The sequence below is a fragment of the Procambarus clarkii genome, chromosome 94 (genome assembly GCF_040958095.1).
Source record: "Procambarus clarkii isolate CNS0578487 chromosome 94, FALCON_Pclarkii_2.0, whole genome shotgun sequence".
Lineage (NCBI taxonomy): Eukaryota > Metazoa > Arthropoda > Malacostraca > Decapoda > Cambaridae > Procambarus > Procambarus clarkii.
Window position 1 is genome coordinate 14696928 of NC_091243.1, and position 19290 is coordinate 14716217.

Sequence of the window (19290 nt, forward strand, 5' to 3'; positions counted from 1 at the left end):
CTCTCGCTGTCACGGCCCGCTAACTCAACCCAAAAGAGGCAAATAAATACCCTCGTGACGTCTGGGGCACGAGCTTCACCTGGTGGGGTACCCTGGTGACGTCTGGGGGCATGAGGTTCACCTGGTGGGGTACCCTGGTGACGTCTGGGGGCATGAGGTTCACCTGGTGGGGTGCCCTCGTGACGTCTGGGGGCATGAGCTTCACCTGGTGGGGTACCCTCGTGACGTCTGGGGCACGAGCTTCACCTGGTGGGGTACCCTGGTGACGTCTGGGGGCATGAGCTTCACCTGGTGGGGTGCCCTCGTGACGTCTGGGGGCATGAGCTTCACCTGGTGGGGTACCCTCGTGACGTCTGGGGCACGAGCTTCACCTGGTGGGGTACCCTGGTGACGTCTGGGGGCATGAGCTTCACCTGGTGGGGTACCCTCGTGACGTCTGGGGGCATGAGCTTCACCTGGTGGGGTACCCTCGTGACGTCTGGGGGCATGAGGTTCCGTACCCGCGTTAGTGCTCCCTAACCTTGGCTCACTATCCAGGCGTGGAGGCCCCGATCGACGAGCGGGCCGCGGGGACGCTAAACCCCGAAATTAACTCAAGGTAACGTCACAGTAAGGTAACCTCCAATGGGTTCTGTTACACCCACGTGTGAGTCTGAGTATGGGTTCCCCATTGTCGAGAACAGGAAGTTTGTTAGTCTCATGGGGGAAGGGGCCCTATGCCTCATTAGGCCAGTTGCCAAACTCTTGTTGTTTAACTACATGCTTCTATATCATCCTGGCCGGGCATCGAAGTGGGATACAATTGGTTCAGTAGCCGACTGCCCTATACTCACTTCCATCAATATCTTCATCTAGTATTTCAATGCGTATCTCGTTCCATTTGCTTGCCTTGACGACGTATCTTGCGAGTATTGTATGTCGCGAACATGTCCTCTACTTTGAGTTTTGTTTTGTCCAGTAACATGAGAACTGGAGATCGTAGCCCATCGTGACATCTCTTGCTATGCAATCAGGGGTAACTTGTCTAGTAGCCAACCTCTCTTAGTTTCCAAAAAGTGTTTTGGAGTTTATGATGTACACACCTAGTTCTGCTCATCTTTTAGATAACTTATTGACTCGTTGTCAAAAGTTTCCTTGCTTTAATCATTCCATTTTGTTAGTTCCAGTTACAATGGAAACTTGTCTGACTTGTCGCCACCAAGTTACCCTCATACTCCCCAATGGGTTAAATGTGCTTGCCTATTTGCTTGTAAAGCCAGAGAGCTCTAGCTCTGAACACCAATCAAAGACCAACTTCTAACCCTAAAGACCACAAAATAAATACCAAATACCTTGGTATATATTTTGGTAAAATAAATACCAGGTATAGCACATACCAAAACATACCTAGAATATACACTTTGAAACAACCTTCACATACATTCATATAAAGTTTACTTTTATAAAGCAAACATATATATTAAATTATAAGGTCTTGTTTAACGCAGTTTAAGCTCACAAATCTCCTCAGGAAGATGACTGCAGTGAACTAAACCATTATCCCCAGCGGGATTCGAACCCGCAACCTCTGGATTAGAAGTCCAGCGCGCTATCCACTGCGCCATGAGGACGTCATGAAGATGTCTTGAAGACACCTAAAAGGATGAGGTGTTTTCCTAAAAAAACAAACCCGAGGACAATATGTGTGTCTGTATTTAGTTATTTTAAAGTAGTTATTTGAATATGTCAAGAAGTATAGATCTTTAGCTCGATCGTTCGAAAAAAAGGAATGAACGATTCGAACAAGGGGACACAGGTGGAAGCTGAGTACCCAAATGCCCAGAGACATTAGAAAGAACTTTTTTAGTGTCACAGTAATTAATAAATGGAATGCATTAGGCAGTGATGTGGTGGAGGCTGACTCCATACACAGTTTCAAATGTTGATAGGACAGAGCTCAGTAGGCTCAGGAAACTGTACACCAGTTGATTGACAATTAAGAGGTGGGACCAGACCAAAGAGCTAGAGCTTAACCCCCCTCATGCACAACTAGGCGAGTACACACACAAAGCTGTGTCAAGGTTTAAAAATGTGGTCTAATTTTCTAAATCTGCTTTTTAGAACATGTGTACTTCCTGCATGGAAGAGATGCAGTGATTATGAAAGAGATAATACCATTTATTTTAGGTTTGAAAATCACAGAAGATTACTACCCACAGGACGACCCTTGTTAATCTACCAGCTTGGCTGTAGCTCCGGGTGTGCAGAAGCTTTCTTCTGTGTCCTTCTACAAACTCACCTGCTGAGGAACTTTCTACCATGTCGTTCTTCAAGTTTAACTGTTGCAACACAGCAAGCTCACCTGTTGGTGTACCAGCTCACCCGTTGCAGCACAGCAAACTCCCTATTGCTGCACTCACAAACATATCTCGCGTCCTCCGTATTTGGGAAGCAGATATTTCTCGTGCAATTTTTCCTCAAATTCTCACACCTTCACTTTTGTTTGAAATATTAGAATATCACGTTCAAAGACCTTAAAAAATACATTAAATGATGAAACTTGATGCAGAAATGTCTTAATTTTACCAAAAGTTAAAGAAATAATGATTTGATATAAAAACACGAAAATTTGTCTTGCGTGGGTGTATATTTTGCTGAAGTAAAATATTCGACAAAATTGCTCAAAATAAGGGGGTTATTTTCGTAATCTCGTCGTTTTATTTGCTAATACTTAATTTTTGAGTTTGGGGTCAATTTGTACAAAGTGTACAAAGTGCTAACCTCACCAGAAACGCACGGTCCCAAGCAACCCACCTAACCTAGCCTAACATAACCTTTCCTAACCAACCGATATATATAGAAAACGTGGATATTTGTGAGCCGCTACATTTCATAATAATTTGGACTCTATACATTAGGGGGCCATAAGGTTGAGGAGGAGGAGGGTTGGGAGAGCTCGGGTTGAGAGATGTGTTGTTGGAGAGAGAGAGAGAGAGAGAGAGAGAGAGAGAGAGAGAGAGAGAGAGAGAGAGAGAGAGAGAATATCATAAGCAAATCAGACAGTCATGTCAGGAACCTACTGACAACTGTGTAAAATTATAGATATTAATATTTTTCAGTAAACTTAACATGAAGTTCAGGACACCTGTTGGGACTCTCATAAGAAAAGTTCAGGAAAAAAATGAAGGCATTTCTAGGTAAAGTTAAGACAAAAAATAAAAATTTTCAAGAAAACATTCAAGATACACTCGAAATAAACCTAAAAAAATACACTCCAGGAAAATCTAGAGTTACTCTCAAACTCTCTGGTCTTCCAAACACCTCGTTACAAACTAAACTGCAGACGAGGAGTCACAATAACGTACCTAAAATATATTAACCAAACCACACACTAGAAAGTGAAGGGACGACGACGTTTCGGTCCGTCTTGGACCATTCTCAAGTCGATAGGGAAGATAATCGATAAACAAAACTGTATAAGCTGTGATAAATCCTCTAACGTTAGGATGTGTTGAGGAAATATCAACACCAGAAAGCACAGGCTGACCCCAAAGGTCAGCAACTCGTTCGTGTTAAAATAAAAACAAAAAACCAGCTGTACGAGTTAGTTAACGAGAGCTGGCGATGTTAGAGGTAATGAGAGGAGAAGCTCCAGGAAGCATATATTAACACCGACAGACCTCCTGGTTCTTTAGTTCCTGCTGTAGTGTGAAGTTCGCACCGTGGCCGGAGTTAAGAGGTCATAACGAGACAAAAGACCTGCCAGGTTCAAAAAATCCCCCGCAGGAAGTGTATATTATCTGGGTTGTTACTTCCCTGTTGGGGAGAGAGGTGGTGAGAGAGGGAGGAGGGAGAGGTGGTGAGAGAGGGGAAGAGAGAGTGAGGTGGTGCTTACCTATCAGTGAATAGGAAAAGATTGATTGATAAAGATTAAGCCACCCAAGAGGTGGCACGGGCATGAATAGCCCGTAATAATAGGAAAAGTGAGGTCTTGCTCTTTATACCCCCCTCTACTCTCCTTCTTTTAACCATTATGATGGTCGAACTTCTTTTTTTTCGAATCTTGTCTTAAAGATATGGATAGAGGTGGCTTCTGCAACTTTTTCTTTTATTGCAATTCACCTCGTTTAACACTCGTAAAGGTACGAGCATTTTATATTTCTTCAACTCATTTGTATTTCCAGCTTCCACCTTCGTCCCGTAGTCCTATTTATTTTGGTACATTTTTATTGGCTGCCCTTGTTCATTTCTCTCATTATCATGTATGTTGTGATCATATACCCGCGGTATACACCCAAATCTATGTAATATCTGCTATTCTTGTAGTTCACCTTCTCTTCATGGTGTCTATACCTCCTGATCTCTTTCCTGCCTTTTCTCTATTGACTTGCCTCTGTTAGGTTTGTGTTCTAACAGCTGTTTGCCTATTGTTGGAGTTTGTCAGGGTCCTCTGGTAATTTTCCGGAGTCCTCCTCATATTTTACGTTCCAAATTAGTTTTGCGTCATTTGGACGACTACATACGTCATTTGCGTCATCTACATACTTTGACACGTATGGGCTTACTCATACTGTGTGTGAGCTCATACGATATTATGCAAATAAATGAGTCACTGCAGTGGTGCCAAGATCGACCTTGGGAAGAAGAAGTTGGAATTTGCCACTTGCAAGAAGTTGGAAGACTTTCAACTTCCCTCACGCTCGACAGCACCTCGCTGACTGTGTCGCCTTCAGGCACAACAGCTTCTCCAGGTTCGTGTCGTCCCAGGAAGCAAGAAACTTGTCGTACCGCTGCACCACACCACCACGACCATCACTATCGATGAGAAACGCAAACTGCCTCTGCCACGACCAACAAGAATCTCGGCACTAACCACCATCCCCCCACCACCACCCAAATATAACACCCCCCCACTCATCAACTAACCTCACAACTGTCATCAATTTATCTAAATTTAGAGGGTAGTATAATCAACGTCCGCACCACGGCTATTATCAACATGTGCTTCACTAACAGTAAAAACTTGTGCCGGAGTTTATCGCCTCCTTGAATGGCTGTTGTGAAGCATTTATGACTAGAATAATCGCGCATAATTGACAGAGCATTCGAGGTAACCTCAAGTCTGCCAACCCTCACCAGAGCGTCGTTCCCAGCACCCCAGAACAGAGTCTTATTTCGAAAGCCTAAGACCACGGGCTTCGTTTCGAACACTCGTGATCATGTCTCATTCCGAACACCGGACTTCAGGGCGTCACTGTGAACAGTAGGGACCGGACTGGCCAAGTTCGGTAATTGCTGTGATTGCATAATTGGTAAGGTGTTGAGAGACAGATCAGATAGAGGGTGATGTAGGGTGTTGATGGTGTTGGAGGTGGTGTTGGAGGTGGTGTTGGAGGTGGTGTTGGAGGTGGGTGGTGCGTCGATGGTGGGGTTGATGGTGGTGTTGATGGTGAGTGATGTGTTGGAGTGGTGGGGGTGATGGTGTCTTTGTAATGATGAATTAGTGTGTTGATAAGTGATTTCCTTAACGTTCTTAAAGTTATAGTGTCTGCGGGAAAGTGTGATCTAGCTCCTGTGCCCCGCCTCCTTTGTTTTGCAATTTAACATCGTGACTATCGAATTCTTTGTCGAATCTGACCTTAAAAATGTGGACAGAAGGGGCTTTCTAGAGTTATTCTTTCAATACATTTAACTTGTTGACTATCCCTATAGGAGTAATTAATTACATTTTCAACATATTGGCTTTTGTAGCTTCCACCTATGTCCACGTGTTATAATTTCTATCAAAATGAAAAAGGCTAGTCCTTGTTCAATTTGTTTATTGCTCTTAGTATTTTGCATGTAATGATCATATCTCCTCAGTTTCTTCTCTCAGAGCTTTGCCCCTCTTAGTTCTGGCACTAATCGTCGCGAAAGTCGTGTTTCAAGAGGTGTGGATTCTATTTAATGGTGGGCAGTGGGTGGTGTTGGTGTTGGGTGGTGTTGGTGTTGGGTGGTGGTGGTGTTGGGTGGTGGTGGTGTTGGGTGGTGGTGGTGTTGGGTGGTGTTGGTGTTGGGTGGTGTTGGTGTTGGGTGGTGGTGGGAGAGTTTGGAAATTTAAATTGATTTTATTTGTTTTCCTTCTGACGGCCTCCAACCTAACTACACTCTCTTAATGTATCATTTTCCCAAGTCATGTTCACTTTGTTTCACTTTTATTATTTTTGTTATCTTTTTATCGCACGTTCTTCCTACTTTCTCCTGTCATTTAACTTCCTTCTTTACCTTTTTTGTTGTTTAATACTCTTCACCCTGTAAACGAGCTGAAGTCAACCCTGAACACATTTTCCTTGCGTCAATATTTTGTTTTTCATCGTATCGAATTTAACCAAGTTTATCTTTCCCTTCCCTACCTCTTCACCTCCCATCTCATTCTTTACTCAATTCTGCAAAACTTTTATCTTTTTCCCCTCGCTTCTTTCAATTGCATCTCCCTGGCTTTCCCTGTAGATAAGAGTCCCTGTAATCATCCTTTAACTCGGTCACTGAAAATCCATCTTCGAGTAAGTGAAAACCTTCAAGGAAAAAAAGAGGTCTTGCAGCCCTACTTATACGTAGCACACTCTTCCACCCATCACCAGTCACTAGTTTTTACATCGATTCCTCATCAGCTAACATCTGTCTTGAACGCTGCACACAAAACACACATTAGTCTACTGGTTATCACCTACCCCTTGTACACAGGATCTTAATCAACCCACTCATCTCTGCTGGTCAGGACGCAGCGTTTCCATCAATCTATACCTCTCTCCTACCTGGCATAAACAACGCCCATCCATCACAACTTATCTCCTAACCACCACACAAAGTTCACATCACTCGGCACTTATCTCCTACCTCGAAAACTTGGCTCCCATCAATTTACACCCTATAATCTAGCAACAAGCAATATCCTCACTGTAACCCCCTAACTAAGGCCTCTCCCATTACTGCCATTGGGTTCCAACACGAAGAGAGGTATCGTGAGGAAGATCAGAGTTCTCCCCCTAACTTACTGCAGCCCTCGTCTCCTCCTGAGGCATTTGGTTACGTCTTGGGCGCATTAGGAAATTCTCTAGGTCGTCACCTGATCAATAAATAATACTTTACCGCAATCTTATCTTGATCAACACAGGTTTGAGTTAGCCTCCACACACAAAAAAAATTACGAGGCAATTTTTTCAATGGTTCAATGAATTTTGTTGAGTGTTGTTCACATGAAAGCAGCAGCTGTTTGGATCATCGTCTACCTCTGCTATTGAGCCGGGCAGAGGCAGAGTTGGGCTGATAGCTGAGATACAGCGATAGCATAATTGAGGGCAACCGAGAAGGCCCGCCATATTCCTGTTTGATATACGCGGATGGACGAATCTTAAAGAAATGTTCTATTATCATCCGGTGTAGTTGAGCCAGCGAGGCTTGGATCAGGGGCCCCTTCTCACATAGAGCACAGGCTTGGGGGCGGGACAACCCTCTATCAACTTCCCTGGGAAATGACCAAGTAATCAGGAGATAGTGTTTCCAACGTCGATGCAATTACATAGTAGTGAGGAGCGGGTAAATTACTCCGTGTTTCCTTGCCTGGTGAGCGGTGACGCATGGTCCTAATTTCAGTGATTGACCCTCGCAGCCAATGGGAGTCTCCCGCTAATCCTCCGATGCACTTTCGATAGACTAATGCCAGGGTTCCAATAAAGATATGCATCTTAAATAAACAGAACCATCATTAAATCACCGAGGCATTGAATTACCTAGACGATAATGAATATGCAGAAGGCGGTGATTCATAAGAGTCAAGTTAAAACGGCACATTATTTGCTCACCTGTAATGAAACTCTTGATTATCCGATACAGAGAGCCTCTATCTGGCTCGCAAGCCCGCCCTAACCCCCCACTCCCTCACTCAGTTTTCAGTTTGATTACAAAACGATGCAATACCGCACACCATGATATGAAGACAAGGCTGCTTCATGTGTGTGTGTTGGTCTGATGGCCTAATCTCCTATCCCAGGACGATCGATCATTAAGTGATCTTCAGGAGGGTGGTGATATAAGGATTAAATACAAAAATCTGGTGGAATTACTGACAAGTTATAAGAGTAATTTCGGATAGCTACTAGTCAACTTGTGGATTCGATTCGTGTTTGTGATATCACGGTCTTTTATAATGAGTAATTATTAATGTATTACTGGTAATATAATGTATTCATTATAGTACTGTCCATGTTAGAGTTTTTGTGAAACAAATGGGTCTTCTAGCAGTCATTCAGAGTTACATTACAATGTTGATGATAATTTCATACGGTCCAATTCCATATGAAATTTCCCTGTTCGAAGTTGGGGACCAAACGCTTGGGGTTAGTCTCAGCAAACTTTGCAGGGTGACTGGTCTTTGCTCGAGGATGGTCATAGGGAGGTCGGGGTCGACCTTCATGCTCCCCATGGGCATAGGATGTGAGTCCATAGTGAGAATAGGTGAGCTTGCTGAGCAGCGACAGTTAACGCCAATCTGCTTACAAGGAGGGAGATAGTGTATAGTAGAGAATGTTACAGTGATGAAGATAGTAGGTAATGGAAGATAAGGAAGATATTGCATGCTGTCATATATATATATATATATATATATATATATATATATATATATATATATATATATATATATATATATATATTATGTTCGACCTCGTTTGTGTGCATGTGTGTGTACACATACAGTGCCTAAAAAATGACCCATGCAATTTCAGAATGCGATATCTAAGGAGAAATTCGTGGCATTAGCATAATGCCACCTAATTATAGCGTACAGATGTAAGGAATGTAAAGGGAAAACTCTCTATAATTGCTCCACTCCTGCGAAACTGCCAAGGAGGAGGAGAAGGAACTAGCAATTCGATCGAAATGTATCAAGAACTGGGCAAGTGGAGGCGCTGGACCGCGCAATCTCAATGTGGATGGAGTGAGAAACCAACCCAAGAGGGTGATGACAGGCCCCGTCACTCTTAAACCAGGCGCACCACGGCCATCAGATGAGTGGGAAGATCTGAGAGTCGGAAGTGACCCGCTGTTCAACCCCCTAACAAGAGGGAGGGAGTCAAATATTTCTCGTCTGGTCATCACTTTGGGGCCTTCATCACGACCCTGAAGCATCGATTATACTTAAGGTCTGATGTATCGCCCATCAGATCATCCAGACCTCGGCTGATTAGAGGCGTACCGATCAGACCCCCCATATTTAGGAAGCGGGATATCATCTTGCTTGGGTAAACAAACATAGAATTAACATGCTCCTCCTTAAAGATTGTCTCACGATACTCCTGAAAACACACAAAATCACAGGAACTTTAACATCTTTTTATTCCATTTTTTTCATAGGACTTTGTACAGGACAATTTTGCCTAGCACACCCGGGCATGAATGCCTCTTTGCTACTGAGATTACTTTTAAGATAAGATGATTTACGTTCTCCGATGCCTGTGTTGGACTCTTGGGGAATAAACTCAGGAGCAAGATGGTATTTTCAAGTGCAGACTCGAACTGTAATTACGTAATCTGACAGACTGGATGGTCATGTCAGTTAGGTAATAGTTTGATTACCAGCCTGGCTCGCTCCTCGACCTCTACCACACACACACACACACACAGGCTTGACGGCTGAGTGGACCGCGCTCTAGGGTCATAGTTCTAAGGACCTGGGTTCGATCCCCGGCGAAGGTGAATAGAAATTGGCAGGGGTTCTTTCACCTAGATGGCCCCTGTTCACCTAGCAGTAAATAGGTACCTGGGAGTTAGACAGCCGCTACGGGCTGCTTCCCGGGGATGTGTGTGTGTGTGTGTGGTGCGTGTGTAAGAAAAATATATGTATTGGACATAATAGAGGAAAAATCGATTGGTTAGAAAGGTGGGGTCCAAGAGCTAATAGCTCAAATCTGCAGCTACAAATAGTAAATACACGTAAAACACACTCTTTCTCTCTCTCTCTCTCTCTCTCTCTCTCTCTCTCTCTCTCTCTCTCTCTCTCTCTCTCTCTCTCTCTCTCTCTCTCTCTCTCTCTCTCTCTCTCTAATGCCAAGATACTGTAAACGTGAGTTTTCAATTACGATACCTCGTGATGGTTTCGGGGCTTAGCGTCCCGGCGGCCCGGTCCTCGCCCACGCCTCCTCCGTGCTGGACTGGTGACTATAGTGGCGACTGTGATTTTAGTAATAGTTTTTGTTTTAATTTGTATGTGTATAAAAACTTTAAAATTAAAAACTTGACTAATTAATGGAAATCTCAATATCAGTTACCTTTACTAAGGCTGGTAATATGATGTATTCATTATAGTACTGTCAGTACTACTGTCTATAATGACTACTAGTGTTATTACTAGTACTGTCCATAGTACTGTTCATAACAACTTGTACATTACTGTACAAATTGATACGGATAAAGCGTCTGTCTGTCTGTCTGTTTATATTTAGTTGCTTAAACACATACAAAGAGTGAAATTGACTGTTTAACTCATCAGAGAAAATTAAACAATTGGTGATGAGCACTGAGTGGAAGATATTGTTCTTCTCCTCATAAGTTGAAAATTCTCAATACTTTCTTGTGCGTTGATACATTTTTTGTGCTACAAAAATTGGTGGAGGAGCACAAGCAATTGCAGTATATAGGAAATAAAACAATATTTCACTAACTAGGTATCAAAAATTAAGTAATTTTCTCTAATTTATCAAAACAAAATTCACCTTTAAGACTTTGTAAGCTGTTTTTCTGGAAATTTATCCCGCAACTGCGATGTATCATACTTGTATTATACTGTATAGAGCTGTATGAAACTGTATCATACCTGATATATGCAGTCATGCAAATATTAAGTGCAGTGTGTCTAATTCTGTATTAGTGTGATGTCAAGGAAGTCATAGTAGATGCCTGAAGATGATATGGAGACAAATGTTGAACAGGTGTATTAGAGAGATGCTAAACAGGTGTGAGAATGATGCTGAATAGGTGTAAGAGTGAGAGGTGTTGAATAGGTGTAAGGGAGAAAGATGCTGAACAGTTGTAAGGAAAGAGAGATACTAAACAGTTGTAGTATAGAGATACTGGTGCAAAGGAGGAGAGGGATGATGAATAGGTCTCTAGTTACAGGAGGGAAATGTCTTAACAAATGAAAGAAATAGGAAGAGAAGTTTTCGTAGCCAATGAGAAGAGCGGAAACATTATCCAAAAGCTGATTCTTCCTCATAGCTCTCCTCCTCCTCCTAGCCTGCCTCCTCCACCTCCTGGTCTCCGCCTCATCACACGCTAAAGATATATCCACTAAAACCAGAGACAGCACCCTGCGTGGCACCAAGGCATTAGGGTTACCTATCATTAGCAGATGTCTACCTGCGATAGTTTCTTAAGGCTCGTTATCCTCCCTCGAGAACATTTTGGTGATCACACACACACACAGCTGCTCCAGTAGTTTATGGTGGTAAGTAGAGGTGAAGGTAACAGTAATAATTGCTAGTTGGGGGTGAGTTATGTAGGGCAGGCCGGCCATTGCGTAGAGTGGTCATTTAGCAGAGCATACACTCAGGCCTCTGATTTATCGCTCCCGGGAATCTGAGAATATGGCCGGGCTCAGCCCCCAAGAGAACCGGTTTGGGGGATGTGATTGACAATTTTGCACCCCATTGCAGTTTAAGTTTCAGCGGATTAGAGGAGGTGAGAAAAAACCCACCTCGATTCCACTGGGATCAGCTCTTAATCACCCTCACCAGCCATTTACGTGCGGGTGTGGAGAGGTGGGATTACAGAGGTGAGAGGCGAGAAGATGCAATTAGGGAGGATTTTGTGTTCTTCGTGATTAGTGAGGGGAAGACAATGGGTGCTCTTGGGGCAGTGATTCTTCCAGGGGGAAATATGTAGTTTTTCTCTTTTTTTTTTTAGTTTTCTGGTACTTGTATTGATGTAGTTGTATACGCATATATACTATATATTTTTTGTTGGTTTTTGTTTTATTAACTAACGAATGATTGAAATATACTGATTTTTTAAATACTTTCTCATGATTTCGATTCAGCTCTCGTGCGCGTGCGCATGTGTTTACTCACCTAGTTGTGCTTGTGGATGTTGAACTCTGGCTCTTTGGTCCCGCCTCTCAACTGTCAATCAACTGGTGTACACGTTCCTCAGCCTTCTGGGCTTTAACATATCTGCATTTGAAACTGTGTAAGGAGTTTGCCTCCACCACATCACTGTCTAAAGCATTCCATTGGTTAACTACCCTTACACTGAAAAGATTTTGTAACGTCCCTGTGGCTCATTTGGGTACTAAGTTTCTATCTGTGTCCCCTTGTCCACCCCCCTTGGAGGGGGGGGGGGGGTTACTCTCCGTTAAAAGGTTTTAGTAATGTTCGTGGAAGAATTACACACAAAAATAGCAATAGCGTGATGCATCAAATGAACAAATCCACAAGGGCCGTGACGAGGTTCGAACCCTCGTCACGGCCCTAGTGAATATGTTCTCGCGGAAGAAACTACAAGCTGAAGCATACATATACATATTGGTCTTCCTTATTGGCTCCTCTTCCCATTTTGTCTCTCTTTTTTCATATTCTTCCCCTCTTTTTATCAGTTTCCCCTTCATCTCCCAATCTTTCTTCTCTCTCTCTCTATCATCCCTTCTCTCCCTATTTTTTCTCCCCCTCCTATTTTTTCCCATCTGATCATTTCCTATCTCTCTCCTTTTCCTTCTTGCTCTCCCCATTTCCCTTCTTCTCTCAAGTTTCCATCCACATTTTTCTCCCTTTTTTCCCTTGTTATGCATACACAAAAACAGAAAGAAAACACATTTTTTAACCATTTCCCAATAAAAAAGATAATTTATTGGACACACACCCACACATCCAGCGCACTGAGAGCATAAAAATACATAATACTGCCAGGGTCGAAATGTGAGGAGAGAATTATTATTTAGCCTCTCTCTCTCTCTTCCTCTCTCTCTCTCTCTCTCTCTCTCTCTCTTCCTCTCTCTCTCTCTCTCTCTCTCTCTCTCTCTCTCTCTCTCTCTCTCTCTCTCTCTCTCTCTCTCTCTCTCTCTCTCTCTCTCTCTCTCTCTCTCTCTCTCTCTCCTTACTTTTCCTTCTCGTTCTTATCCCTATTCCTCTCTCCATTTCCTTACCGAGTCTTGTGATTTAAATACTCAAAAGTCTGGGTTACTGCCAACACATTATAGATGTCTGAAAGGAGCATCTGAATGCATGTTTCATAACTGTACCATTGCTCCGTGCAATTGATCATCCGCTGAAAAGCAGAACCTCTGCAGTATAACACCCCCATTTCTCACAGATAATTTGTGAACCTTGATGTAACCTTGAGAAATATTCCTGGAGTTTCTGTTCGAAGCAAATGTTCCGAACTTTATGCTTCATGGCAATACAGTGAGTCTCGTTTACTATTTACTGTTTTATCGTTTATTGATTAGTATGTTTTATGTGGCAGTTATATTGGTAGATTTAGATTTCTTCGCTACAGAGAGGAATAGTCTTTCATCCTATGGCTTTGTGGCTTTAGGAGATGCTGCTGGCATCTATGTTTCATGAACTCAGATGCTTCACTCGTTGATTCATAGCCTCAGCTGCTTCACTCGCTGATTCATAGCCTCAGCTGCTTTACTCGCTGAGCCATAGTCTCAGCTGCTTCACTCGCTGATTCATAGCCTCAGCTGCTTCACTCCTTGATTCATAGCCTCAGCTGCTTCACTCGCTGATTCATAGTCTCAGCTGCTTCACTTCCTGATTCATAGCCTCAGCTGCTTCACTCGCTGATTCATAGCCTCAGCTGCTTCACTCGCTGATTTATAGCCTCAGCTGCTTTACTCCTTGATTCAAAGCCTCAGCTGCTTCACTCCCTGATTCATAGCCTCAGCTGCTTCACTCCCTGATTCATAGCCTCAGCTGCTTCACTCGCTGATTCATAGCCTCAGCTGCTTCACTCGCTGATTTATAGCCTCAGCTGCTTTACTCCTTGATTCAAAGCCTCAGCTGCTTCACTCCCTGATTCAAAGCCTCAGCTGCTTCACTTCCTGATTCATAGCCTCAGCTGCTTCACTCGCTGATTCATAGCCTCAGCTGCTTCACTCGCTGATTTATAGCCTCAGCTGCTTTACTCCTTGATTCAAAGCCTCAGCTGCTTCACTCCCTGATTCATAGCCTCAGCTGCTTCACTCTTTGATTCAAAGCCTCAGCTGCTTCAATGATACATATCACTGCATACTAAACAAGTCCAGCCAATGATCAATCGCCAGGTAACACCTGGTTACACTCTGCCATCTTCAAGACCAAGTCGAAACATCCAACATACTACCACCCCAGCCATCGCTGTTGTTGTTGTTTAAGATTCAGCTACTGGGAACAAAAAGTTGCAAGGAGCACGGGCTATGGTGAGCCCGTAGTGGACTTACCTTGCACAGGAGCGGGGCTGTAACTTGGGCTGATATGCCCCCCCCAGCCATCGCTGAAACACTGATATACTGCAGTGGACCGGTGGCCTATTGACCCATAGTGAGGTGCTACAACCTAAATGTAGTTTAGGTTGTAGGTTAAACTACTTGAATTCTGCCTTTGAAAATGTCGACCAGGTCAATGAAACACATCTCTTAACTTTATGCCTTAATAAACTTTAAAATTCACTTTAAATTATGATTGCAAAACTTTAAAAATAAATAAGATATATATCTAAGAAGAGAATTGGAAGGGTTTAAAAGTGAGAAATATCTGTATACCTGCTACTTACCTGTTCATCGAAGCTGAACGCCAACAGAGCATCGCTCTGAGGCTTCGAAGCCAGAAAAGCGAAACACTGCTGCTAATCTGGCTAGTGGATCTGTGGCCAGATGAGAGACGCTGTGATAAACAGATGAAAGATGGTGTGATAAAGACACCAAGTGCCTGCAGCCCTTGGTGGTTACGCTTCCCAACCTCCACACCTGAAATTAATCTTGGTTAATGCAGGTGGAGGATAAAAAAAGAGGATTTTTGGTTCCATTCTTGTGAGACAGGGCTGTTGTCGGATGTGTTGACCAGATCACACACTAGAAGGTGAAGGGGACGACGACGTTTCGGTCCGTCCTGGACCATTCTCAAGTCGATTGTGTCTGACACAATCACTGTTATCGGATGTGTTGATAAGCGAGGATCTCTGCGGATGTGATGAGCATGGGCCTGTTTTTAATTTTTTCTATATTCATAGGGTTAGAATGCTGCTACAGAACATAGTGGTTATGGAACATTCAATCGCAGACCGCGATTAAAGTATATTTATCATACTAACCAGCATACGGGTACTTTAGTTTGTCATACATGCTCGGGGTTGGAGCTCTGCTTTGTATATATTACAGTGAAATGTTGAGTACTCAACCGCAGAATATAGCTGAGGTACATTTGCAAAGGCAAATTACAATTCTAACCAGCGTATGTATATTCTCGTCTTTCGTAGATTTGCTGGGCTACAGCTGCTAGAGTGTGTATATATATATATATATATATATATATATATATATATATATATATATATATATATATATATATATAACAAAAGTTATATATATATATATATATAACAAAAGTTAGTTATATATATATATATATATATATATATATATATATATATATATATATATATATATATAGATAGATATATATATATAATGCAAATTGTTTAACAACCAGGTACCCATTCACTGCTGTGGTGAACAGTGGCGTACAGTTAAGGATTGACACCCAGTCAATCCTTCCCGGCCAGGAAACGATCCTAGGCCAAAGCTCTCGCGAAGCGCCTGACGAGTGCTTTACCACTTCGCCACAGAGCAAATGAACACTCTACGAAGACAGGTATTTAAAAAAAAATTACAAGCTCATATTGTAATTTAATCGCTTGTATTATATGATTGAACATTACAAAGTAAATCTACAAGAACAAGTCAATATAAAGTGTTTCAATATACAGATAATATTTCAAAAGTTCAATATGTCTCAACGCAGGAGGATGGAAGACAGTCCATATGGGACATTCTACAATACAACGTTGAAGAGAATGCAACATTCCACTCATGATCTTCGTTTGAATACAAACTTGAATAATGTTTTGGGTTTGACTCGTAGCTTGAATCTTGTTCTCTATACAAAAAGCTCAAATCTATTCTGTGTTGAAACAGTTTTGTTCATTTTGACCTCAAATGTGTCTCACTTAATTCCTCTTTTTTTTTTGTCTCACAGCTGGAGGAGAAGTAGGAAATATGTCTGATGTTGGCATGATACTTTTTTGCTTGTTTAACGTGTAGCGGCTGATGTTCTTTCACGTCAAAGTTGAAAAGTTTCAGAGAGTATAAACTTCCGTTTTCTTTTGTGATTTTTCCTTGTTTATGTATTGTAGAACATGGAGGTAGGACTATCTCACAGTCTTGTATCACCGTGCAGGGAGCCGGTCGGCCGAGCGGACAGCACGCTGGACTTGTGATCCTGTGGTCCCGGGATCGATACCGGGCACCGGCGAGAAACAGTGGGCAGAGTTTCTTTCACCCTATGCCTCTGTTATCTAGCAGTAAAATAGGTACCTGGGTGTTAGCCAGCTGTCACGGGCTGCTTCCTGGGGGTGGAGGCCTGGTCGAGGACCGGGCCGCGGGGATACTAAAGCCCCGAAATCATCTCAAGATAACCGTTCATGACAGAAAAACTCACCTCGTTGCATTTGTGGGGAGTGAGCCACGGCTCTTGGGTCCCGCCACTCGACTCTTAATCGACAAAAATATAGGTTTCGGAGCACACCATCTACAGAGCTCCAGTATCAGCTATTGATTCTGGTAATGGCTCCAAAGGGCCACGACTTAGGGGCTATTCATGACCGTGCTACCTTTTGGGTGGCTTAATCTTCATCAATCATCAATCAATCGGTTCCGGAGCAATCTTGGTTCTGTCGTGTGTCTATTGTGCGCGAGAGATGAGCGAAGTATCGACCCCTCTTGATCCCTTTTCTGAGAAACAGGTCCTGTCACTTCAGAATTGCATTTCACCTGCGTAAAAGCACACTAATGACACTATGTAAAAAATACCTCAAACACTGGTTATGTAGGACAGACGTATATATATAGTTTCAGAAGTTTACTATAAGAATCCTTCCAGATATAAAATAACGGGGCAAATGAGAACTTGCGAAGGGAAATGAAACAAATATCATCTATAAAGACCTCATGAAATCGTGCAAAAATGTTCAGAGACATAGTGAATAGAGATAGACAGTCATCATGAGTGATAACAGAGCTTTCAGTGACCAAACAATGGTAGAGTGGCATGAACTAGGACAGGACGTAGTTAAGACTGACTCAGTTTGAAGTATCAAATTGCATCAGACGGTCGATAGTTAAGATGCAGAGTCCATGAGCTAAGCCTCATGTCCTGCAGTTATAAATGTGAAAGGGACACAGATCGAAGCAATGCATAAATATTGCTAGGTTACAACTACATTCATGTTCCGAGACTCCCACCAAACCACAGGAATGAGCAAACCAGCAATCACACTACCACCATTACACTACCACCATCACATCACCACCATTACACTACCACCATCACATCCTCCAACCACTATCCTGCTAGGTAAGCACCCGCTTCTATCTCCCACCCACATCACCTTCCACCACAACCACAACCACCCACAACCTCACCGACCACCATCATCCCAGATTACCACAAACTGCATCACGTCAGAGCATCCCAACGGATGTGATCAGCATAACTTGGTATCAGGTCCTGAAGGGGGTAGCAATACTACAATTACTGGCACTTCTCACTCAATTTCACCCTCTCTCTCTCTCTCTCTCTCTCTCTCTCTCTCTCTCTCTCTCTCTCTCTCTCTCTCTCTCTCTCTCTCTCTCTCTCTCTCTCTCTCTCTCCCACCCACCCCACTACCCTCACAAAGTTACACGAATATGATACCAAACTCCTCGCTACTTCTGGCTGACTTGTGACCTCACACAAACCTATGAATTCAACACCTATTCTCTCGATATTTTGGATTGGCTTTTGCGTATTGCCTCTGCCCCTCCCCAAGCCTCAACAGTCAGCAAGTCAGTGATACGAATCGGACAATTCGGAGCCATTATTACATCTGTGAACACCAGGGCAGTCTTCCCCGTTCAGCTAGTTCAACACCTCAAACATTATTATAGTAATTTTGATCCCATTGACTATTATTGTGGCGCGGATGTTTATGGTACATATTCTCATAGTGATTATAGTGGCTCCTTCTTGTCTGAGGAAGGAAGGTGGGGAGAGGAGAGACCCGGGGGGAGGAGGAGAAGGGATGAGAAATCAGAAATGTATCTCTATCTTACATGCTCTGTCTCTCTGTCTCTGTCTCTCTCTCTCTCTCACTCACTCTCTCTCACTCTCTCTCTCTCTCTCTCTCTCTCTCTCTCTCTCTCTCTCTCTCTCTCTCTCTCTCTCTCTCTCTCTCTCTCTCTCTCTCTCTCTCTCTCTCTCTCTCTCTCTCTCTCTCTCTCTCTCTCTCTCTCTCTCTCTCTCTCTCTCTCTCTCTCTCTCTCTCTCTCTCTCTCTCTCTCTCTCTCTTGCTCCACGTGTGTCAGTGTGAATCATATGTGACAATATATGTTATGTATCAGTGTGTATCACATGTTACTATGAATCATGTAAATATGTATGACGTCTGTCAGTATGCATAACGTGCGTTAGTATGTACCACTTGTCAGTATTATTTTCGAGTATGTATCAAGAGCTTCAGTATGTATTTGATGTAGCAATATGTATAATATTTCAGTATGTAACAAATTTCATCATTTTACACATGTCAGTATGTACCATGTGTATCACTATCATGTGCTATTGTGCATGAGTGTGTATCACACGTCACTATGTAGCAACTGCCAAATATGCATCACTACTTGTATTACATATGTATCTATGTAACATATGGCAATATTGCAGCACATGACATCACTACTGGTGCATCACTACCAATATGTAAACCATGAGCACGTGTTCAGGACAGGTGTTGTGATGGTGTTGTGAGTGGCACTGGAGTATGTTTTGGATAGCACATATGGAGGGCAGGGCAGGTGTGTGCATGATGGTAGGGAGACTTAAGTGTTAATAAAGTTATGAACACATATTTGGCTCTTACAGCCAAACTTCGATACATACACTTTTTTGACAATTTTGTGGATATCAATGTTTATTGTTTTACTATATGGGAATATTGTTTTTTAATTCAGTCTTTAAGAGCCTTTATGAATTTCATTGATGTCAA

At 42.8% G+C, this 19290-nt stretch overlaps 1 non-coding gene across 1 annotated transcript; it reads right to left on the reverse strand.

Moving 5' to 3' along the window:
• Nucleotides 1-1537: 1537 nt before the first annotated feature.
• TRNAR-UCU (transfer RNA arginine (anticodon UCU)) lies at nucleotides 1538-1610 on the reverse strand. The gene has a single exon. It is a non-coding gene; the product is annotated as a tRNA-Arg (tRNA).
• Nucleotides 1611-19290: the final 17680 nt, after the last annotated feature.